Genomic DNA, 19,303 nt, shown 5'->3' with positions numbered 1-19,303 from the left:
ATTACTAATGTAACTGTTATAAGTACTGTAGTGGAGCTTTTCTCCCCGGGCCTCCACTGAAAATGGGCTTCTGGCCCAGTTGGACTTTCCCGGTAAACAAATGTAAAATAAAATAAAAATAAATTTACTAGGTGTTATAAATATTGAGAAATTTCTCAAGACTGGAGACATGTGCCTATTAAACCTGTCTTAATGTAAAGGGGAGTAGTACAAACCCAGAGTCATAGAGCCCCTTAAGTCTACTTTCATGTTGTGGATAAGTAATGGAGAAGGTAATATTAGATACATTATTGTCAGAACTGGAAAGATTGGGACTTGAATTGATATATCAGCATGCATATGTTGAAAATAAATCTATTACCACCTTACATGATATTCTATAATAATATAATAACAGCTATGAATGAAAATTTGTGTTGTGATGACATTTATATAGATTTAACTTTAGTATTTGACAGGATCAAACACAAAACACTGATCAACAAATTAGAACAACTAGGTATTGGTGTATTTTTGATAAGATGGGTAGCTGCATGGCTTACAAATAGAACATGGCAAATATCATACAGCTTTTGGACAGGTAAAATTCTTGGTTACAGTCAGGGTGTCCCACAAGGCTCTGTCTTAGGTCTATACTTGTCTAAATTGTCCCCAGGATTTAATAAAATCCATGTAGGCACTGTGTAGAACATACACATAATGTATCCATATACATGGCTGTGGTCCCCTCTCGGCATCATGCCATGCATATTAATAATGGTGTGCTGCTGATGGAGAGCCAAGAAACACAGATATTGAATCAGTGTAGGGAGAGGTGTAGTGGCTAACCATGGCTGCAGATAAGTGAGACTCCCTGCAATGATCCCTGCCACTAAAGCAATGTTGTGAAGTGTGTAAAATGTTAAATGTGTAAATGTTATGATGCTCTATAATGTCCAGTGTTTGTTTTTTTTCGTCTTTTTTTTTAAATGCATGTTTGCATGGCACAGCATGAAGCACAGCAATGCCAAGCTGTGCTCACTTGTAGACAGCTGACACCTGACAGACATCTAAAAATCGAAACCAGATGTATTAATTTATTTATTGGTGTATTTAAGCATGTTTGAGCTGCATGGTGCGCAGCAGAGCTAACAGGTAGCTCAGTGGTATATGTGAAGGTATGCTGGATTTATTAATATCCGCAAAGCTAAATGGGTCAAGTTACAGCTGTATGTGTAGTAGATCCAGGGCTTGAATACATGTAAGTCAGAACTTGTCTGTATTTAATGTATTTTTGTTGCACATGTTATGATGTTATGGACACAATTTTAAAATATGTCTCTGCTGTGCTCTGTGCAACTGTGCTCATACCTGCTATGCACCGCATAAACATGGCAATGGCTGCCAATGTTTGCTCTGTGTTCAGCTTTGCTAAAACATTGATTGTGCATGTTTGTTTGCTGCTCAATTCTGACTGACTGGTTTGTGCACTGCTAAGCAATGTGGCACTTTTTGAATGTTGCTCAATGATGTGTATGGGCAGGAAAGCAGCCTATATTAAGCACATTAGGTGCAAATTCTGCAGAATCCATTGGAGTTCAATCATCTGTTGATATGGCTGGTGGTGTTGGAGAAGTTGTGCACTTCTGGGCACAGTAGTGGGGCAGTCAGCAGTCCAGGGTCATTGTTGGGCTCCTTTTAAAAACCACAAAGATAGGCTGCTGCAGGGCAGTTTCCAGGGCTTGGAGTGTAAGGGAAAGGCCTTGGACCAGTTGGCAAGAGAACTCACCGGAGTTACTGGTACCCCCCGCACAGGTGAGCAGTGTCATCACCACCATGATGACCTGAAAAGGAGAAAGAGGGGAACCTTGTATACCTGGGTCCAAGAAGCATGGGCAGGGAATGCCCCACAAATATGTAAGTAATTTTCCTCTGTTCTACCAATATGTAATCTGAATATCTGCAAAACTGGTATGCATAATGGTATGCTTCTCTCCCAACAGCTGCATCTGAGAGGGCTCGCAATGTCGAGTCTTATGCCGGGTGCCTGGCCAGGTTGCGCCATGAGCATGAGGAGTATGGATGTATTATGCCAACTGTAGTGCAATAAGTAAAAAAGAGTAAAGAATTAACTGCAATAAAGTATATACAATAAAGTCTGTAGTGCAATAAATGTGGAATTACAGCTGTAGTGCAATAAATGAATAATAACAACTGTAGTTCAATAAAAACATGAAACAATACCAATAACAGCAAGGAAAGTGGTGTACATCAGAATTGTCTTGTCATAATTATTGCAGTAGAGCTGTATGCATTGAGTCTGTAAGGTAAGATTGCTTCAGTCAAGTATAATGCTGTGACAGCTCTAGAATACAAATCTAATGGCTATAAACTCTATTGCTTAACTCATAGTACTGTTCAAGGCAATCTCTAGGTCAATACCGGTCACATAATGCTTTGTCTTCCACAGACATCAGGTAATAAAGGGTATATGGGTGAGGTAGCCCACTCCACGGCCAGACATTGTGTGTATTGATTTCACAGATATTGCAAACCAAGAACAATATTATGTGTTCACCATTATTGTTTGACATAAAGCTGTAGTAATATATGCAGTATGGTTGTATACCATGCATATGTATTCTATCGGCATTGCAGTCTAGTATAACACAGTAACAGTACTAGAATGCTAGGGGAAAGTCCTGTAACTTGTATTTCACAATTCATAGTATGTTTCCAGGTGGTCTTCCGGCAAGTATCTGTCACCCTATAGTAAGCAGTGACACAGTAGCTCAGTCTGTTAAAATCTTTGTACACGGTACATTTTGGCACACACAGTCCTGGGTTTGAATCCAGTGCTGTGTAGCAATACATTTTCAGTATCAGTCATGTAATGCTCACAGTTTCTCTCTCCCTAAGAACACAAAAATGTTATGGGTGAATTAGACCATATTATGTGCAGATATTGCAGCATCCTATCTTCACCAAGAATGATACAACAATAACAACAAAAGCCCTAAGCAGCATCTTACCTTCACCAAGAATGATACCACAATACCAACAAAAAATAATTGACTTCAACAATCGCCTTAGTTTCTGGTGTCATTCCAAGGGGATCCAGTGTCTGTCTACATGGGTAACATGGTTGACAGGCCTTGATGCTTTGCCAGAGATGGCCTCCACCTGTCACTACTGGAATTCTGGATATTGGACAAGGCTCTCAACTCCCCTGTTGTGCCTTTTATAGGCAATGTCCCAAAGACAAATCTTCCAACATAACAAATCTGTCAAAAAGCAAATTGAAGTTCATGCTGCTCAACACTAGTAGCCTTAACCTGAAAATGCACTCACTGGAGGCTCTCCTTGCACTGTAAGATGCCAATGTCTGTGTGATCATGGAAACTTGGTTCAGGGCTACAGACAGCACCCCTGCTTTACCAGGCTATATCTCATTTCACACATTCTGATCCCAAAATGAGACCAGGAAGACTAAGTGTGGGAGAGTCTTTATCTACATTAAGGACAGGCACACCTCTGGACTGGTTTCCCAGCATGATGCACAGGAATGACACCAGGTGCAACTGACAGTTGGCAAGACACCCATCCAAGTTATAGCCAAGCTATCGACCCCCCCTCCATGACTCAGGTTACCCATTCCTCTTACCTGCATCTACTTGACTCTATTAAGGTACCCCCTAACACCCTGATCCTTGGTGACTTCAGCTACCCCACCATAGACTGGGTGAACTATTCCTGCACTAATGTGCTCACACAGTGATTTTTTGACTTCATCAATTCTAACAAACTAGACCAGCTTGTCTCATCCCCTACAAGGGGAGATAATATTCTGGACTTGGTTCTCACCAGCATGGGCGACCGTTGCACCACTCGCATTGTATGTTCTTCCTGGGTGAGATAAAATCATTGGACTGTCTCATTTGAAGTTTATATCCCCCCCCCAATCATAATCAAGCTAAAAAAACTTCTCAAAAGCTGACTACAATCTCCTAAGGGAGGGTATCTGTAACTTCTCACCACCTCCCCCCTCAGAGGATGCAGACAACTATGCTGAACAGTATACCAATGCAGTATACAAGCACCTGTACAATTGCATGGACTCAGCCATACCCAATAGAACTAAAACCTGCTCCTCAAGGAAACACAAACTTGTTTTGTGGGCATCCTCTATCAACAGGCTTTACAACAATAGGAAGAAACTGTTGCCCAAGGGTAAAAAGGAACATATTCCAAATTGGAAAAACTTCCTCCTTAGCCTCAACAAGCAAATAAGATCACTAGTGAAAGCCGCCAAAGCCAATTATGAATTAAAACTAGCCTCTGAAACAAAGGGAAACCACAAAGCCTTCTTCAGATATGAAAGGAACTTCCATGGCAAAGCCCACGTTTGTTCCGAATTAGTACTTAACAGTATCACTTACACCAGTCCTGTTGACTTAGCCAACCTGTTAGAAGATAGGTTCAGCACAAACTTCACCCAAACTTTACCCTCATGTCCCCGCCAAAGGCCCTTTCAACATCCTGGATACTTGCCTTCCACCTCACATCTCCATAGATCAAGTGCTAAAGGCCTTATCCAAGGCAAAGAACACAGCTTCCATGGGGCCTGATAGTATCCCAGGCTGTATTCTGCACCATCTCCAGCAAAAACTGGCTTTGCAATTGAGCACCCTATTCAACCACAGCCTAAGTACAAGCTTCATTCCAACAGAGTAGAGAACTGCCATTGTCATCCCCTTGCACAAAGGCGGTGCCACTACTGACCCTGGAAACTATCATCCCATTAGGTTGCCAGGTTTGATCTGTAAAGCCATGGAGCATATTATTATGGTTCTCATAAACAAGGCATAGGCAATCTCCAAGCACTTGACCAAACCCAGTTCAGCTTTGTCAATGGCAGATTTTGCCTGTTGAACCTGGTTGACTTCTTTGAGATTGTCACCAAGGCCCTGGATGAGGGAAAGTCAGTGCATACAGCTTATCTTGACCTGGCCAAGGCCTTTGACACAATCTCCCACCCGGGCATCATTGAAAAGCTAATACAACGTGGTGTAAATTCCTATCTCATCAGGTGTATTGCCAGCTGGCTCACTGACAGGGTCCTCAAAGTCAAAATAGGTGCCTCCACCTCTGATAGCAGACCTATCACTAGTGGAGTTCCCCAGGGATCTGTCCTGGCCCCCCTACTCTTTGGCATCTACTTCTCAGAGGTCCAGGCAAAGACAAAAGGCCTGTGTCTGACGAAGTTTTTGGATGACTGTAAGATGGGTGCTATCATCAACTTCCCAGATGATGTTAGCATACTGCAAGAGGGTCTCACAGCAACTAATGGCTAGTGCCAAAGTTATGGCCTCAAGCTAAATGCAAAAACGTATCATCATACCATTTGGCAAAAACACGGCCTCTACCGATTACCACATCAATGGCAAACCCTAAGCACACAAACTGTGATGACAAACCTGGGCACTCAGGTTGATAACAACCTCACATTTACCATCATGTAGCGGCAGTGGTAAAAAAAAACTTTTACTTGGTTCAGTTCATAAGTAAAGGGATTGCATCCAGGAAAAAAGGAGGTTATTATCTCTCTATACTCCTCCTTCATGAGACCAATAATTGATTATAACGCCCCATTTGGTATGTACCTCTCCAAACACCTGCACCAACTGGAAGGGCCACTGAAATACCACACAAAGAGAATCCAGGGCCTCCAACACCTGTCCTATGTGGACAGGCTCAAATCACTATCACTCTATTTGGTATCACACAGATTGCTCAGAGGTGATCTGTGTCTTGCCTACAAGGTGATCTCAGACCCTACCCTACTAGAGATGCTCCATATCCATAATTCTAACTCCTCACGCATTACCTGCTCGAAAGGCCTGAATCTTACATGTGACATCATTAAAACCTGCTGGAGAGACAGGTTAGTCTCTCAGAGGCTGCCCTGTCTCTGGAGTAGACTTCCAATACACGTCAAACAGAACACCTTGCTGACCCTCTTCAAGTGTAACTTTGATGAGTGAATCGGAAACCACAAATTTGTCCTAGGTGTTCCACCTGTATCCCTCACTGACAGGGGCAACAGGTGGTGGGAATAAACTCTTGGTTAAGCTTGTAAGGGCCCCAGGGTCATTAGTTTAGTAACCTCCTATGATCCTGTTGTGTTTAGATCTCTCAGAATATTGCACTCAATAGCAAGAATGTGTTCATTGGCATTGTTGATTCAGAAATAAAACTGTGTAATCCCAGTACGGCTGTATCTCTTGCATGTCCATACTATGCTACTGCAGTCAGTTATTAAATTATTTGCAGATGACAACTGCAGTCACAGCTAGTGGGTTCTACTTTCATGCCTGCCAACTTAGCCATGATGCCTGTCTACTTTAATTACTGTATATAAACATGCCTTTTAAGTGTCACAGTTTCTGATAATATAATTAGAAATGACTAATAAGTCTGTCACATGTTTACCAGATAAATTATTACCTGGAATGCAATGTATTACTAAATCCATTTACAGAACACCAGGGTAGTTATACAAGTCCACACTATGTGAAACCGTTCTGAGTAGTTCTGTACCTGCATTTGTTAGTGCTTGACCCTTATTGTCACATGCTGTCAGCCTGAGAGTTATGTATATGCTACAACTGCTATAGGAGAATTGTAGTCACTGTAATCACAACTGTCAGTACACACCTGTAGAAGTATGTATGACAGTGTTGTCGGGGATATCATCTGCAATGTCACTAACGGAATGTCTCTCTCTCTCTCTCTCCCCATCTCTTATCTTAATTTATTCATTATTGTAATGTATTATTATGATTTCATATTAACATAATTTGTTAAACTAACTAGATTTTGGAAAATGTGGTTGATTATTATGTTTTATTATGATTCAGTATTAACATATTTTATTAAACTGAGATTCTTGACATAGCTATAGAATGCTTTGTGGTTGTCTTTAGAATCAGTGGCGATTTTGTTTTCATAACTAGCTTTGGAGGAGTTTATGAGTATACTGACTGTTATGTCACATTATGTTGTGTTGCATAAAATATACATTAATATGTATTTGGATTAATAAATATAATGATCCATTCTGTTACTAAAAAAAGGAAGCCAATCTGGTGGTCCCCTGCCATAAACAAACTCTACAACAGAAGAAAGAAACTGTTGCAAAAAAGAGTAAAATCCCATGACTGGAAGAACTCCCTGGTCAGCCTCAGTAAGAAGCTGGGATCCCTCATAAACTCCTCCAAAGCTAGTTATGAAAACAAAATCGCCACTGACTCTAAAGACAACCACAAAGCATTCTATAGCTATGTCAAGAATCTCAATGGCAACACTCAGATCTGCTCTGAGTTACAGCACAATGGCACTAAATATACAGCACCAACTGATATTGCCAACATCCTGGCAGATAGGTTCAGTGCTAACTTTACCCCCCACCAAAGGGCCCATCTCTATACCGGAAGAATGCAAAGTTCCTGTAATCATGGCTGCACAGGTAAAAACCACACTCTCCAAAGCCATGAACATAGCATCCATGGGACCTGACAACATCCCGGGCTGCGTTCTACATGAACTACAGAATGAACTGGCACCCCGCCTAAGCATCATGTTCAATCATAGCCTCACCTCAGGCTTCATGCCCACTGAATGGCACACTGCAATGGTTATCCCACTCCACAAAGGGGGAGCCACCACAGACCCCAGGAACTACCGCTTCATTAGCCTAATGAGCCTGATCTGCAAGGCCATGGAACGTATCATCATGGAACTTATAAACAAAGACATTGCTAATCTCCAAACTCTGGACCCCACCCAGATTGGGTGTGTAAAAGGCAGATCATGTCTCCTAAACCTGATTGACTTCTTTGAAGCAGTCACCAAGGCTGTAGACGAGGGTAAGATGGTTCACACAGACTATCTAGATCTTGCTAAGGCTTTTGACACCATCCCCCACTCTGGAATTATAGATAAACTCACTAAACTTGGTATAAATCCCTATGTCACAAGATGGGTTGCCAACTGGCTCACTGACAGAACACACACTGTGAAGGTAGCAGACTCCAAATCTGACTTCAGACCAGTGACAAGTGGAGTACCACAGGGTTCAGTCCTGGATCCTCTCCTCTTTGGTATCTACGTCTCTGAAGTACAGGCTAACACAGAAGGTCTTTGGCTAATGAAGTTTGCAGATGAATGCAAACTAGGAGCCATAATTGAAACTCCTAACAATGTGGACATCCTACAAAAGGGCTCACTGAGACAGATGCCTGGCTGCAAAGCCATAGCCTCAAGCTCAGTGCCAAAAAGTGCATTGTCATCCCCTTTGGTAAAAACTCTGTACCCATGAGCTACCACATAACTGGTAGTCTACTTAGCACCGAAAGTGTGATAAGAGACCTTGGGACACAGGTGGACAGTAGCCTCTCCTTTGATAATCATATTGCCACAGTAGTCAGGAAATCCTTCTATGTGGCACACCTCATCACAAAATGTTTCTCATCCAGGAAAAAAGAGGTCATTGTTCCCCTCTACTCATCACTCATTAGACCCATTATAGAGTACAATGCCCCTTTTGGTATGTACCTCACAAGACATCTACAACAACTGGAAAGGCCACAAAAATACCTCACAAAGAGGATTACTGGCCTCAAACAAATGGATGCCCTACGCAGGCCGTCTCAAAAAACTCCAGCTTTACTCAGTCGCATATCACCTACTCAGAGATGATCTCTGTCTAACATACAAAGCTATGTCAAACCCAGAGCTGTTGGACATGCTTCACTTAAAGAAATCTCAATCCCTCCAAGCTACACTCTCTAGGGACCTAAACCTTCTCACCACAATAAATAGAACATGCTGGAGGAATAGATTATTGGCCCAGAGACTTTCCATACTCTGGAATAAACTACCTATCTATATCAAACAAAGCTCCTCATTAGCACTCTTCAAGAAAAATCTTGATGATTGGATGGGAAATAGGAAATTCACCCCGGGGATCACCTCTGTGGCTCTGCTCGACAGGGGCACAGGAAAATAATTTTCTTGGGTGGCAAAAGCCAGGGTACCTTTTTGGCTAGGCTTGTATAGTCCCTAGGGCTGATAGCCTAGTACCTGCCTATGAACAATGGTTTGGTTGTTACTAACTGTAACCTACTGCTTTACCTCATTTACCACAGCACATCAAGGTAGGCCAGTTCTGGCTGATCGTCCTACCTTGCCTCAACCGGCTGCGGCACCGGGTCCCAGCACATCTGGGACCCAGACCAGTGGTGCTCCCTCTGCTGCCCCTGGCACTACCTGCTGTGTCGGGTAGTACTACCCTGGGGGATGGTGCCCATTCCCCCTCTGGGAGCAGTGACAGAGAGAAAGCAGTCACCCGGGATGAGATACTGGTCCTGGTGTGCAGGATAGTCCACTGTGGCTATGACCAATGCCTGCGCTGGACCAAGGGCATGCTGGCTGACTTGGTGGGGCATCATCATCCTGGTGCCCAGCCTCCAGCATAGCCACCCTTGCAGCAGTGAAGGAGGTGTGCCAACAGTCCCATGGGTGGGGGCATGAATCATGCTGCTGCTGTCTGGAGGAACATGGGACTTGGATTCCACAACACCCTCCCTATCCAAGGTGTTCACCCCCCTCATGTGTCACACACCTCCCCTATCTGCTGTCTTGTCTGTTTGCACATGCATCCTCACCTACCCAACTTACCTCTCCCACATGTACCTATGTCCCTTCCCCAACATTCAACTCTCACCTAAAAAAAATGGGCACCTGTTCCAAACAAAACATTTGTCCCATACATAGCTCTCCATTTCACACATATGTCCACTGGACACATAATTTGGTCCAGTTTGAGTTGACAATGCAGTTATATTGTCCTCACCCCTCTCTCTGGAGTTTGAGAGTCCAAATTCATCTACAAATTCTGTCAAAGTACACATCTGTTGCTGTAAAAGAAATGGATAGCAATGGTTCTTTCCTACACCCTTCCTGCACATCCCTACCTGCCTTTCATTATGTTTTCCCCCTGCTTACCCCCAGTTTGCCACTTTCCTATCACCCTCCCTTTTTGTTTTCTTTATAATTCTTTAGCGCAGAGCTGTGCGGTGCAGCTTTGCTTAACTCAGCTAAATAGTGCTGTAATTATTAAATGTGTTTATACCATTGTCAGACACCTATACAAAATAAACACCTCTGCCATGTTTCGAACTTGAGCCCATCACATCTATAGCACACTGCATTAACCTGCCACACCATGCACATCTGGATTAAAACAGGTGTTTTCATCAAAACATAGAGATTGCCACTTACAGTCATTAGGAGTGTCTCAGTGGAGCTGTGCACCATGCCCCACTGCGCAAACTGGAATAAAAACTAATGGGAAAAATGGGAGTGTACCTTGGACTCTGGTGCAATAATACACCTTTAGATAGCCAAAGACATAATAATGGATGTAACTAAGGCCTATGATAGCAGGTAAATGTGCCGCACCTGCTAAGGCATCAATGGCAAAGTACATGTTCAAATGGGACCCTGGTGAAGAAATACAGCCATATAAAGCCATGCACATACTGATGGATGCAGATAGTGTATGCTACAGCCTGTATGTCTGCACATATACCTTGAAAATACACACCCTGGAGCAGTGACTCAGTAGCTCAGTCTGTTAAATGCCTTGCATACAGTTCATTTTGCCACACACAGTCCTGGGTTCAAATCCAGTCTTGTGTTGCAGTTCAGTTAAATTATCATGAAGACAGCAATTAATGACTGAGTCATGCAATCTTTATCTGCACAAGTTACTTCTAATTAATTAACTGCTATCCAGTTTTGCAAGTCCAGGCCTGCAGGTAGAGACACACTGCACATATCCGTATAGCATAACCATATGTTGCCGGCTATTCAGTTGTTGGCACTGTTGCATAACATACGCACCTTAATCGCATGCCTTGATTGGACTGTAAAGGGTACCCTTACCCTGACTGTGCCATAACAACAGGGCTACCACAGCTGCCACAGTTACATGTACAGCTTGTTATCCTTCAGAGTGTTCACACTCCCTCCTATGTGTATTAGCTGCATCAGCAGCTGCAGCCTGTAGAACACACAGCTGAATGTAAAGATAGCTGCTACAAATTTACCATGCCTCCTAACCCCCTAGAGCAAGGAATCCAGACATAGCCATTCTTAATGGGGTACAAAGGCCCAGAGATAGGGACATGTTTTACAGTTTGTTCTTACAAAGATAGTAAGTTGATCGAATAACAGCTATTGCATTAACATGCATATTCTGATGTGTATGAAGTCTGATACTCAAATGTGTGTCTTTCATTACTGACTTCAACCCACAATGGTTTGCCAGATGACCACAATGTCATGGGACACTGACCACACATATGAGGCAAAACTGTGGACTTACTGCATAAATCTCTACTGTTGACAGTTATGATACCTACCCTCTGCAATGCTGTAGTCTCTACACCTCAGTAATGTCCATCTTAGCAGCTAAGAAAGGGGCCCAGGTCTACATGAAGGCCTTATATATTGCACTGTGGTGGCATGTCATTGGCTAATGAAAGTGCAATTCAGCTGTCTTGGCTACAGTTAGCATATCAGAGCCACAGACTGGTGCAGAGGCAATTACTTGCTAATGAGCAGTACCCTAAAAAGGCAAGCAGCTGGTTATGGGGAACAAGTTTGTATGAGACTTACCTCACACAGAGAATGTCTTTGCAAAACATTACTGGAAGCAAAGTTCAACAAAGGAATACTTCACTCCACCAGGTTTGTAATTGCTTTCTCCATATAACAGGATGCAGATAGGAGGATGGAGGTATGAGAATAGGAATTACAGCAGTAAGCCTGTCATAGACCTATGGTACTGACATGTCATCAATAGTGATTACAGCAGTAAGCCTGTCATAGACCATGTCATTGACAGGGATTACAGCAGTAAGCCTGTCATAGATCTATGGTATTGACATGTCATTGACAGGGATTACAGCAGTACGCCTGTCATAGACCTATGGTACTGACATGTCATTGACAAGGTTTACAGCAGTAAGCCTGTGTTAGATGTATGGTGATGACATGTCATTGATAGGGATTACAGCAGTAAGCCTGTGTTAGATGTATGGTGATGACATGTCATTGATAGGGATTACAGCAATAAGCCTGTCATAGACCTGTGGTATTGACATGTTATTGACAGGGATTACAGCAGTAAACCTGTATTAGATCTATGGTGATGACATGTCATTGATAGGGATTACAGCAGTAAACCTGTGTTAGATGTATGGTGATGACATGTCATTGACAGGGATTACAGCAGTAAGCATGTCATAGACCTATGGTATTGACATGTCATTGATAGGGATTACAGCAGTAAGCCTGTCTCAGATCTATGGTGATGACATGTCATTGATAGGGATTACAGCAGTAAGCCTGTCTCAGATCTATGGTGATGACATGTCATTGATAGGGATTACAGCGGTAAGCCTGTCTCAGATCTATGGTGATGACATGTCATTGATAGGGATTACAGCAGTAAGCCTGTGTTAGATCTATGGCGATGACATGTCATTGATAGGGATTACAGCAGTAAACCTGTTTTAGATCTATGGTGATGACATGTCATTGATAGTGATTACAGCAGTAAGCCTGTGTTAGATCTATGGTGATGACATGTCATTGATAGGGATTACAGCAGTAAACCTGTGTTAGATCTATGGTGATGACATGTCATTGATAGGGATTACAGCAGTAAGCCTGTGTTAGATCTATGGCAATGACATGTCATTGATAGGGATTACAGCAGTAAACCTGTCTTAGCTCTATGGTGATGACATGTCATTGATAGTGATTACAGGAGTAAGCCTGTGTTAGATCTATGATGATGACATGTCATTGATAGGGATTACAGCAGTAAGCCTGTGTTAGATCTATGGTGATGACATGTCATTGATAGGGATTACAGCAGTAAACCTGTATTAGATCTATGGTGATGACATGTCATTGATAGGGATTACAGCAGTAAACCTGTGTTAGATCTATGGTGATGACATGTCATTGATAGGGATTACAGCAGTAAGCCTGTCATAGACCTGTGGTACTGACATGTCATTGATACTCTGCTGTCCCACACCTACATGCAGGCCTCTCAACTGTCCCTGATTTTCACTGAAATCTTAGCTCTGTCCCTCATAATCCCTCCTACAACAGATGTTTTTTGTAGGAAAGCTAGTGAATTACACATAATACATAGTGACAATAAGAGAGAGGTGGTGAAGGCTAAGGATAAGTCATATGAAGAGTTGTTTAAAAGGTTGGACACTAAGGAGGGAGAAAAGGACCTGTACCGATTGGCTAGACAGAGGGAACGAGCTAGTAAAGATGTGCAGCAGGTAACGGTGATAAAGGATAATGAGGGAAACATACTCACAAGCGAGGAGAGTGTGTTGAGCAGATGGAAAGAGCACTTTGAGGGTTGATGAATGAAGAGAATGAGAGAGAGAGAAGGTTGGATGATGTAGGGATAGTGAATCATGAAGTACAATGGATTAGCAAGGAGGAAGTAAGGATAGCTATGAAGAGGATGAAGAACGGAAAGGCTGTTGGTCCAGATGACATACCTGTGGAATCATGGAGGTGTTTAGGTGCAATGGCAGTGGAGTTTCTAACTAGATTGTTTAATGAAATCTTGGAAAGTGAGAGGGTGCCTGAGGAATGGAGAAAGTGTTTTGGTACCGATTTTTAAGAATAAGGGTGATGTGCAGAGCTGTAGTAACTACAGAGGGATTAAACTGATCAGTCACAGCATGAAGTTATGGGAAAGAGTAGTGGAAGCTAGGTTAAGAAGGGAGGTGATTATTAGTGATCAGCAGTATGGTTTCATGCCAGGAAAGAGCACTACAGATGCGATGTTTGCTCTGAGAGTGCTGATGGAGAAGTACAGAGAAGGGCAGAAGGAGTTGCATTGTGTCTTTGTGGATTTAGAGAAAGCATATGACAGGGTGCCTAGAGAGGAGTTGTGGTATTGTATGAGCAAGTCGGGAGTGTCAGAGAAGTATGTAAGAGTGGTACAGGATATGTATGAGGCTAGTGTGACAGCGGTGAGGTCTGCGGCGGGAGTGATGGATGTGTTTAAGGTGGAGGTGGGATTACATCAAGAATCAGCTCTGAGCCCTTTTTTATTTGCAATGGTGATGGACAGGTTGACAGACGAGATCAGACAGGAGTCCCCGTGGACTATGATGTTTGCAGAGGACATTGTGATCTGTAGTGAGAGTAGGGAACAGGTGGAGGAGACCCTGGAGAGGAGGAGATATGCTCTAGAGAGAAGAGGAATGAAGGTCAGCAGGACTAAGACAGAATATATGTGTGTGAATGAGAGGGAGGATAGAGGAATGGTGTGGATGCAGGGAGTAGAGGTGGTGAAGGTGGATGAGTTTAAGTACTTGGGATCAACAGTTCAGAGTAATGGTGAGTGTGGACAAGAGCTGAAGAAGAGAGTACAGGCAGGATGGAGTGGGTGGAGAAGAGTGTCAGGAGTGACGTGTGACAGACGAGTACCAGTAAGAGTGAAAGGGAAGGTCTACAAGAGGGTAGTGAGACCAGCTATGTTATATGGGTTGGAGACAGTAGCACTGACAAAAAGGCAGGAGCCAGAGCTTGACATGGCAGAGTTGAAGATGTCAAGATTTGCACTGGGTGTGATGAGGATGGATAGGATTAGGAATAAGTATATTAGAGGCTCAGCCCAGGTTGGAAGGTTTGGAGACAAAGCCAGAGAGGCAATATTACGTTGGTTTGGACATGTGCTGAGGAGGGATGCAGAGTATATTGGGAAAAAGATGCTAAGGATGAAGTTGCCAGACAACAGGAAAAGAGGGAGGCCTAAGATAAGGTTTATGGATGTGGTGAGAGAGGACATGCAGGTGGTTGGTGTGAAAGAGCATGATGCAGAGGACAGGAAGAAATGGAAACAGTTGATCTGCTGTGGTGACCCCTAATGGGAGCAGCCAAAAGAAGAAGACATAGTGACAATAAGTAAGGATGTACACTCCTGTAATGTTAAATGATGTACAGTAATTCACCTCCTCTCATTCTGTCAATGTCTCACATAAATATTCTAACATTTTAAAAGTGTCCCTGATGTACTCTGGCTAAGTCCTGATTCTGTTGACATTTGTCCCTGTTTGGTTGACAGCTATGCCTAACATACCTGTCAACCTCTTACAGCAAGAAATCTGGACAAAGCCATAATTAATGCAGAGAAAAATGCCCAAAATTAGGGACACTTTTTAAATATTGCTCTTATGAACTAAAAAAGTTAATAGAATAACATGTATTATAGTAGCACGACTGTGTTCTGAAGGGTATGACGTCTGAAGCTCAGATGTGTGTCTTTATTTTCTGACATCAGCCCTCCATAATTTGCCAACAATGTTCCAGAAATCCACAATTTTGTGTGAAAATAACCAGAAATATTAGGCAAATATCCTGACAGACTGTGAACATCTGTATAGTTGAGAGGTATGATGCCTACAGCAAACTTATACTACAGCAGGTTTGCATTTTCTGTCATTGTGACACACTAGTGTTGCTGGACTTGTCCACATATAATGATTGAAACAACACACTGCTCATTTGTCTGGCAGTGGCTATATGACATATTAGTGAGAGGTTGCCTATAGGGGGACACACCACAGTAGACTGGAGTGCTGGGCGTAAGAACATATAGCAGAATCTGCCATGGCACACAGGGACATACCTCAGTATTGCTACTATCTTGGTGGTATCCACACATGTAGTATGTTGCCACACTGTGGGGGGTATGACATGTGAGGGAGCAGTGAACAGTGCAGGCCATTATTGGCGTGCTGTATCTGTACATAGTTGATGTCCACGTATCTGGTCCTGTAATGTGTTCCTCTCTTGTTGTCTTTCAGGAACTATGTACCGCTGATGACATGTCCCTTTCTCAGATGCGGAGAATGAGATAACAGTTGATGGAATAAGGCATCATCGTCATCAGATCCTGTTATCCAGAGGGAGTCATAACTAAGAACGGTGGGCTGTATTGTGGACAGACCTTGTGCGGGATGTTAATGAAGTTGGCCACCAGGACAGGACCTATGAGCATGTCCGACACTGCGCTATGGACATGGTGAATGCTGCACATTGAAGGGCAGCTGATGTCATCAGGGATCATGCTGCCGCCGGTGGAGGGCTTGCAGCAGAACAACCACTTTTAGCCACAGAGGAACTCCTGGTGAACCTAGAAACACATGACAGCTCCCAGGCATCCATCACACCATACATCATGGAGGTGGGTGCCACAGTTTCCACAGCAGAGGAGCATCCAGGTAAGCTTACTGTGTTTTACCAGTGTAATATTGTATCACGCATTGTAGCAGGCTGTACATACCTGTACATGGGTGCCAGGTCTATATGCTTTGGGGGAGGTGAGGGTTTAAGCTCAGTTGTACACACATACTCAGAATGTCAGCAATCCAGCAAGCAACACAGTTGCTACTGTACATATGGATATATGCACATATTACCTTGTAGTGATTTAACATTTGGTGGTGTTGACAATACCTTTCCCTCACCTTTTCATAGGTCCATCAGATGTTGCACAAGCCTATGGTCATGTACCTGGTAAGCATGATACTGTTATTATATGGCTCATATATACCCCATGAAAGTTAAGGGCTGCCATATTGCCCTATGTACAAATGTTGTGTTTAGCCAGAGTAGAATATTTGTATGTTCCATTTTGGAACAGTTAATTACAGTTCATAGATTAGGTAATCACAGGCGTGTATTTGAGTGAACATTAACACATTTGCACTTAGAGTTACGAGTGTCTATGCAGACTGGTATACATGAGACAATTACTCCAAGATGCCTGTCCAAACATAATAGGGAGATGGTACATACCTGAGGCAGTGACAGTAGTACTGGCATATCAGTCTCAGTATAGGTGTACTGGGTTTTATGTGTAGTTCTGTCACATATACTGTCATATTGCATACCTCACAGGTGTATTATACTGGCAACTTTAACTGGATGTAGCTGAAGTGCATGTTATAAAGACCTTGACTTGTATGTGTATGTTGTTGTGAGGTTCTCTGTTGTGTATGGGAGTGACGATGAGAAGATGTGAGACTGGTAATGCAGTTGTGGATCACCATACATAAAAGTGCAAGTAGTAATGTACTGCTTTTGTCTTGGTTTTCACAGGTGATAGGGGGGTTGGAGTCTGTCCCCCTCACAAACTGATGTCAGTGTCTCATTGGACTCTGATGATGATGGTGGCCATAGTGAGGCACAGGTGGGGTTGCTGTGGGCTGAATCTGTCCCAGAGGTTGACATTTCTCTTCTGTCCCCATTGATCTGCACACAGTATGCCCACACATACCCAGTCCCCAGAGGTTACAGCTATTGGACAGTCAGAGGGTGGAGACACTGAACAGGGAAGTGTGGGAACTATGGCTCCAGTGAGTGCAGACACTGGCCGTAGCCAGAAAGCTAGCAAGGTCCCACACAGGCAGATTGACAGGGGTGCTTCTAGGAGGCCTTATGTCCATCCACCACCTGTTGCTAGTGTCACATCATGAGTCCGTCAGTGTATGCTTTGGGCCATCATGGAGGCACAGACATATTCTGAATGGAACACCAGATGTATGCTTAGGGTTATGGATGCAGCACAGTCTGACATCTATGACTGCCTCTACCACATTGGGGACACCTTGGACTGGTTCACTGATGCCGTGGACAGATGGGCTGAAACAGCGTCTGTCTTGGACCACACATTGTCTGTGCTGGAACATCTGGTTGGAGTTGGGCCTCAGACCCATGGATATAGGTCAACAACACCATCTGTTGACAGTGCACGTGGCCATGTACATTGACACTCCCATAGTGGCAGTACCTCCAGCACTACAGAGGGAAGTGTGCTGTCCACACCATGACATAGCATGCCATGGGCATGTGGTTTGGGGTGGTCCTGCAGGGGACACAGCCCCAGTGATCAGCAGTCATCATCAGGTACTTGCACTGCATCTGACCTTGGGCATGGTGGTGCCAGTGCTACTCCTGGCAGAGCCAGTTCCCATGTTCATGGCCAGAGATGGTGAACTGTCCACTCTACCATGTACAGTACACATCTGTCCAACATACACACATGTAGGACTAGCACTGGGCTTGACTGTGTACACTCACAAACTCAAACACCACTGTCACATGCAGGACACCTACAGAGACACACAGCACTTCTGCATGGCCTATCAAACCTACACCCCTTCCTGACTGTCACACATGCTGTCCACTGTTTGGCACAGCCTAGGCCTCCATCACCACCACACCCTGTGCGTGTGATGATACCTGTGCCACATCCCTGCTGTCCATACCATCAATGCAGGGAAATGAAGCTATGTGCCTGATGCATAGGATAACTGTATTACTTGACATGTACTTGTGTAATGCAGTATTGTTTTGCCATGCCACTTGTGATTCAAAGCAGATCCTGTATGCTGGCATGTGTCATGACTACGCACCGCAATTTGTGTACCTTATGTTGTATGATGCTGTACTGGTGGTAGTGTTACAGAATGACAGTTGTATCATGGATCTGTATATGTTTCTGTTCCAGGAGTCTGAGGGGATAGACTATGGACACATGGCAGTAACACAGCGGCACAGGATGGCATGGCAGCACAGCAGAAATATGATGTCAGCAAGGTACGGCAGTATATGTGCATGGCTCCCTAGGTGCATATGTGTATAATACTCTAGCAGGGACAATGGGGCAGTCAGTGTAATCATGCATTCATACTTTGTGATAAGACCTGCTACAGTTGATATGTCACCTGGGTTTTCTAAACTTACAAAACTACAAGGTGTGGTGATGGGGTTCACACATCTACAAATATCCTGTGTCTGGTTCAGACAGGTGGCAGACATCAGTTATGACCGTCTTGTTGTGCATCCCATTGTGTAACCTGCACATGATATGTGTGACAGTAGATGTGTACTTTACATGCATGGGGCGGCCTGTGTCATGCAGGGTGTACTGTCTGTGTCACATTAGCAGTCTCCTCAGTATGTACCATGTCTACCACTTTGATGTTGTAGGTGTGTAGCACATGTGGGACATGTGTCACACCTGTAATGGCAAAGTTGGGGGTACACAGTGGGATCTAACACCTTCCTGTATGGAGACATGCACATCCCCATCATAGCAGTTAGTGGATGGACTACATTTGTATGTTCATGACACAGACAC

The 19,303-nt window shown here is 43.6% G+C and overlaps 1 protein-coding gene across 1 annotated transcript in view; it reads right to left on the bottom strand.

Annotated features, from left to right (window-relative positions):
- Nucleotides 1-19,303, bottom strand: part of LOC122790901 (cerebellin-1-like) — a 790,849-nt gene that overhangs the window by 657,206 nt on the left and 114,340 nt on the right. The gene's annotated exons all lie outside the window — the stretch shown is intronic.

This window comes from Protopterus annectens, chromosome 16.part0 (assembly GCF_019279795.1).
Source record: "Protopterus annectens isolate FY-2018-M chromosome 16.part0, PAN1.0, whole genome shotgun sequence".
NCBI classification, from domain to species: Eukaryota; Metazoa; Chordata; order Ceratodontiformes; family Protopteridae; genus Protopterus; species Protopterus annectens.
This window is presented reverse-complemented; position numbering and strand designations above follow the sequence as displayed.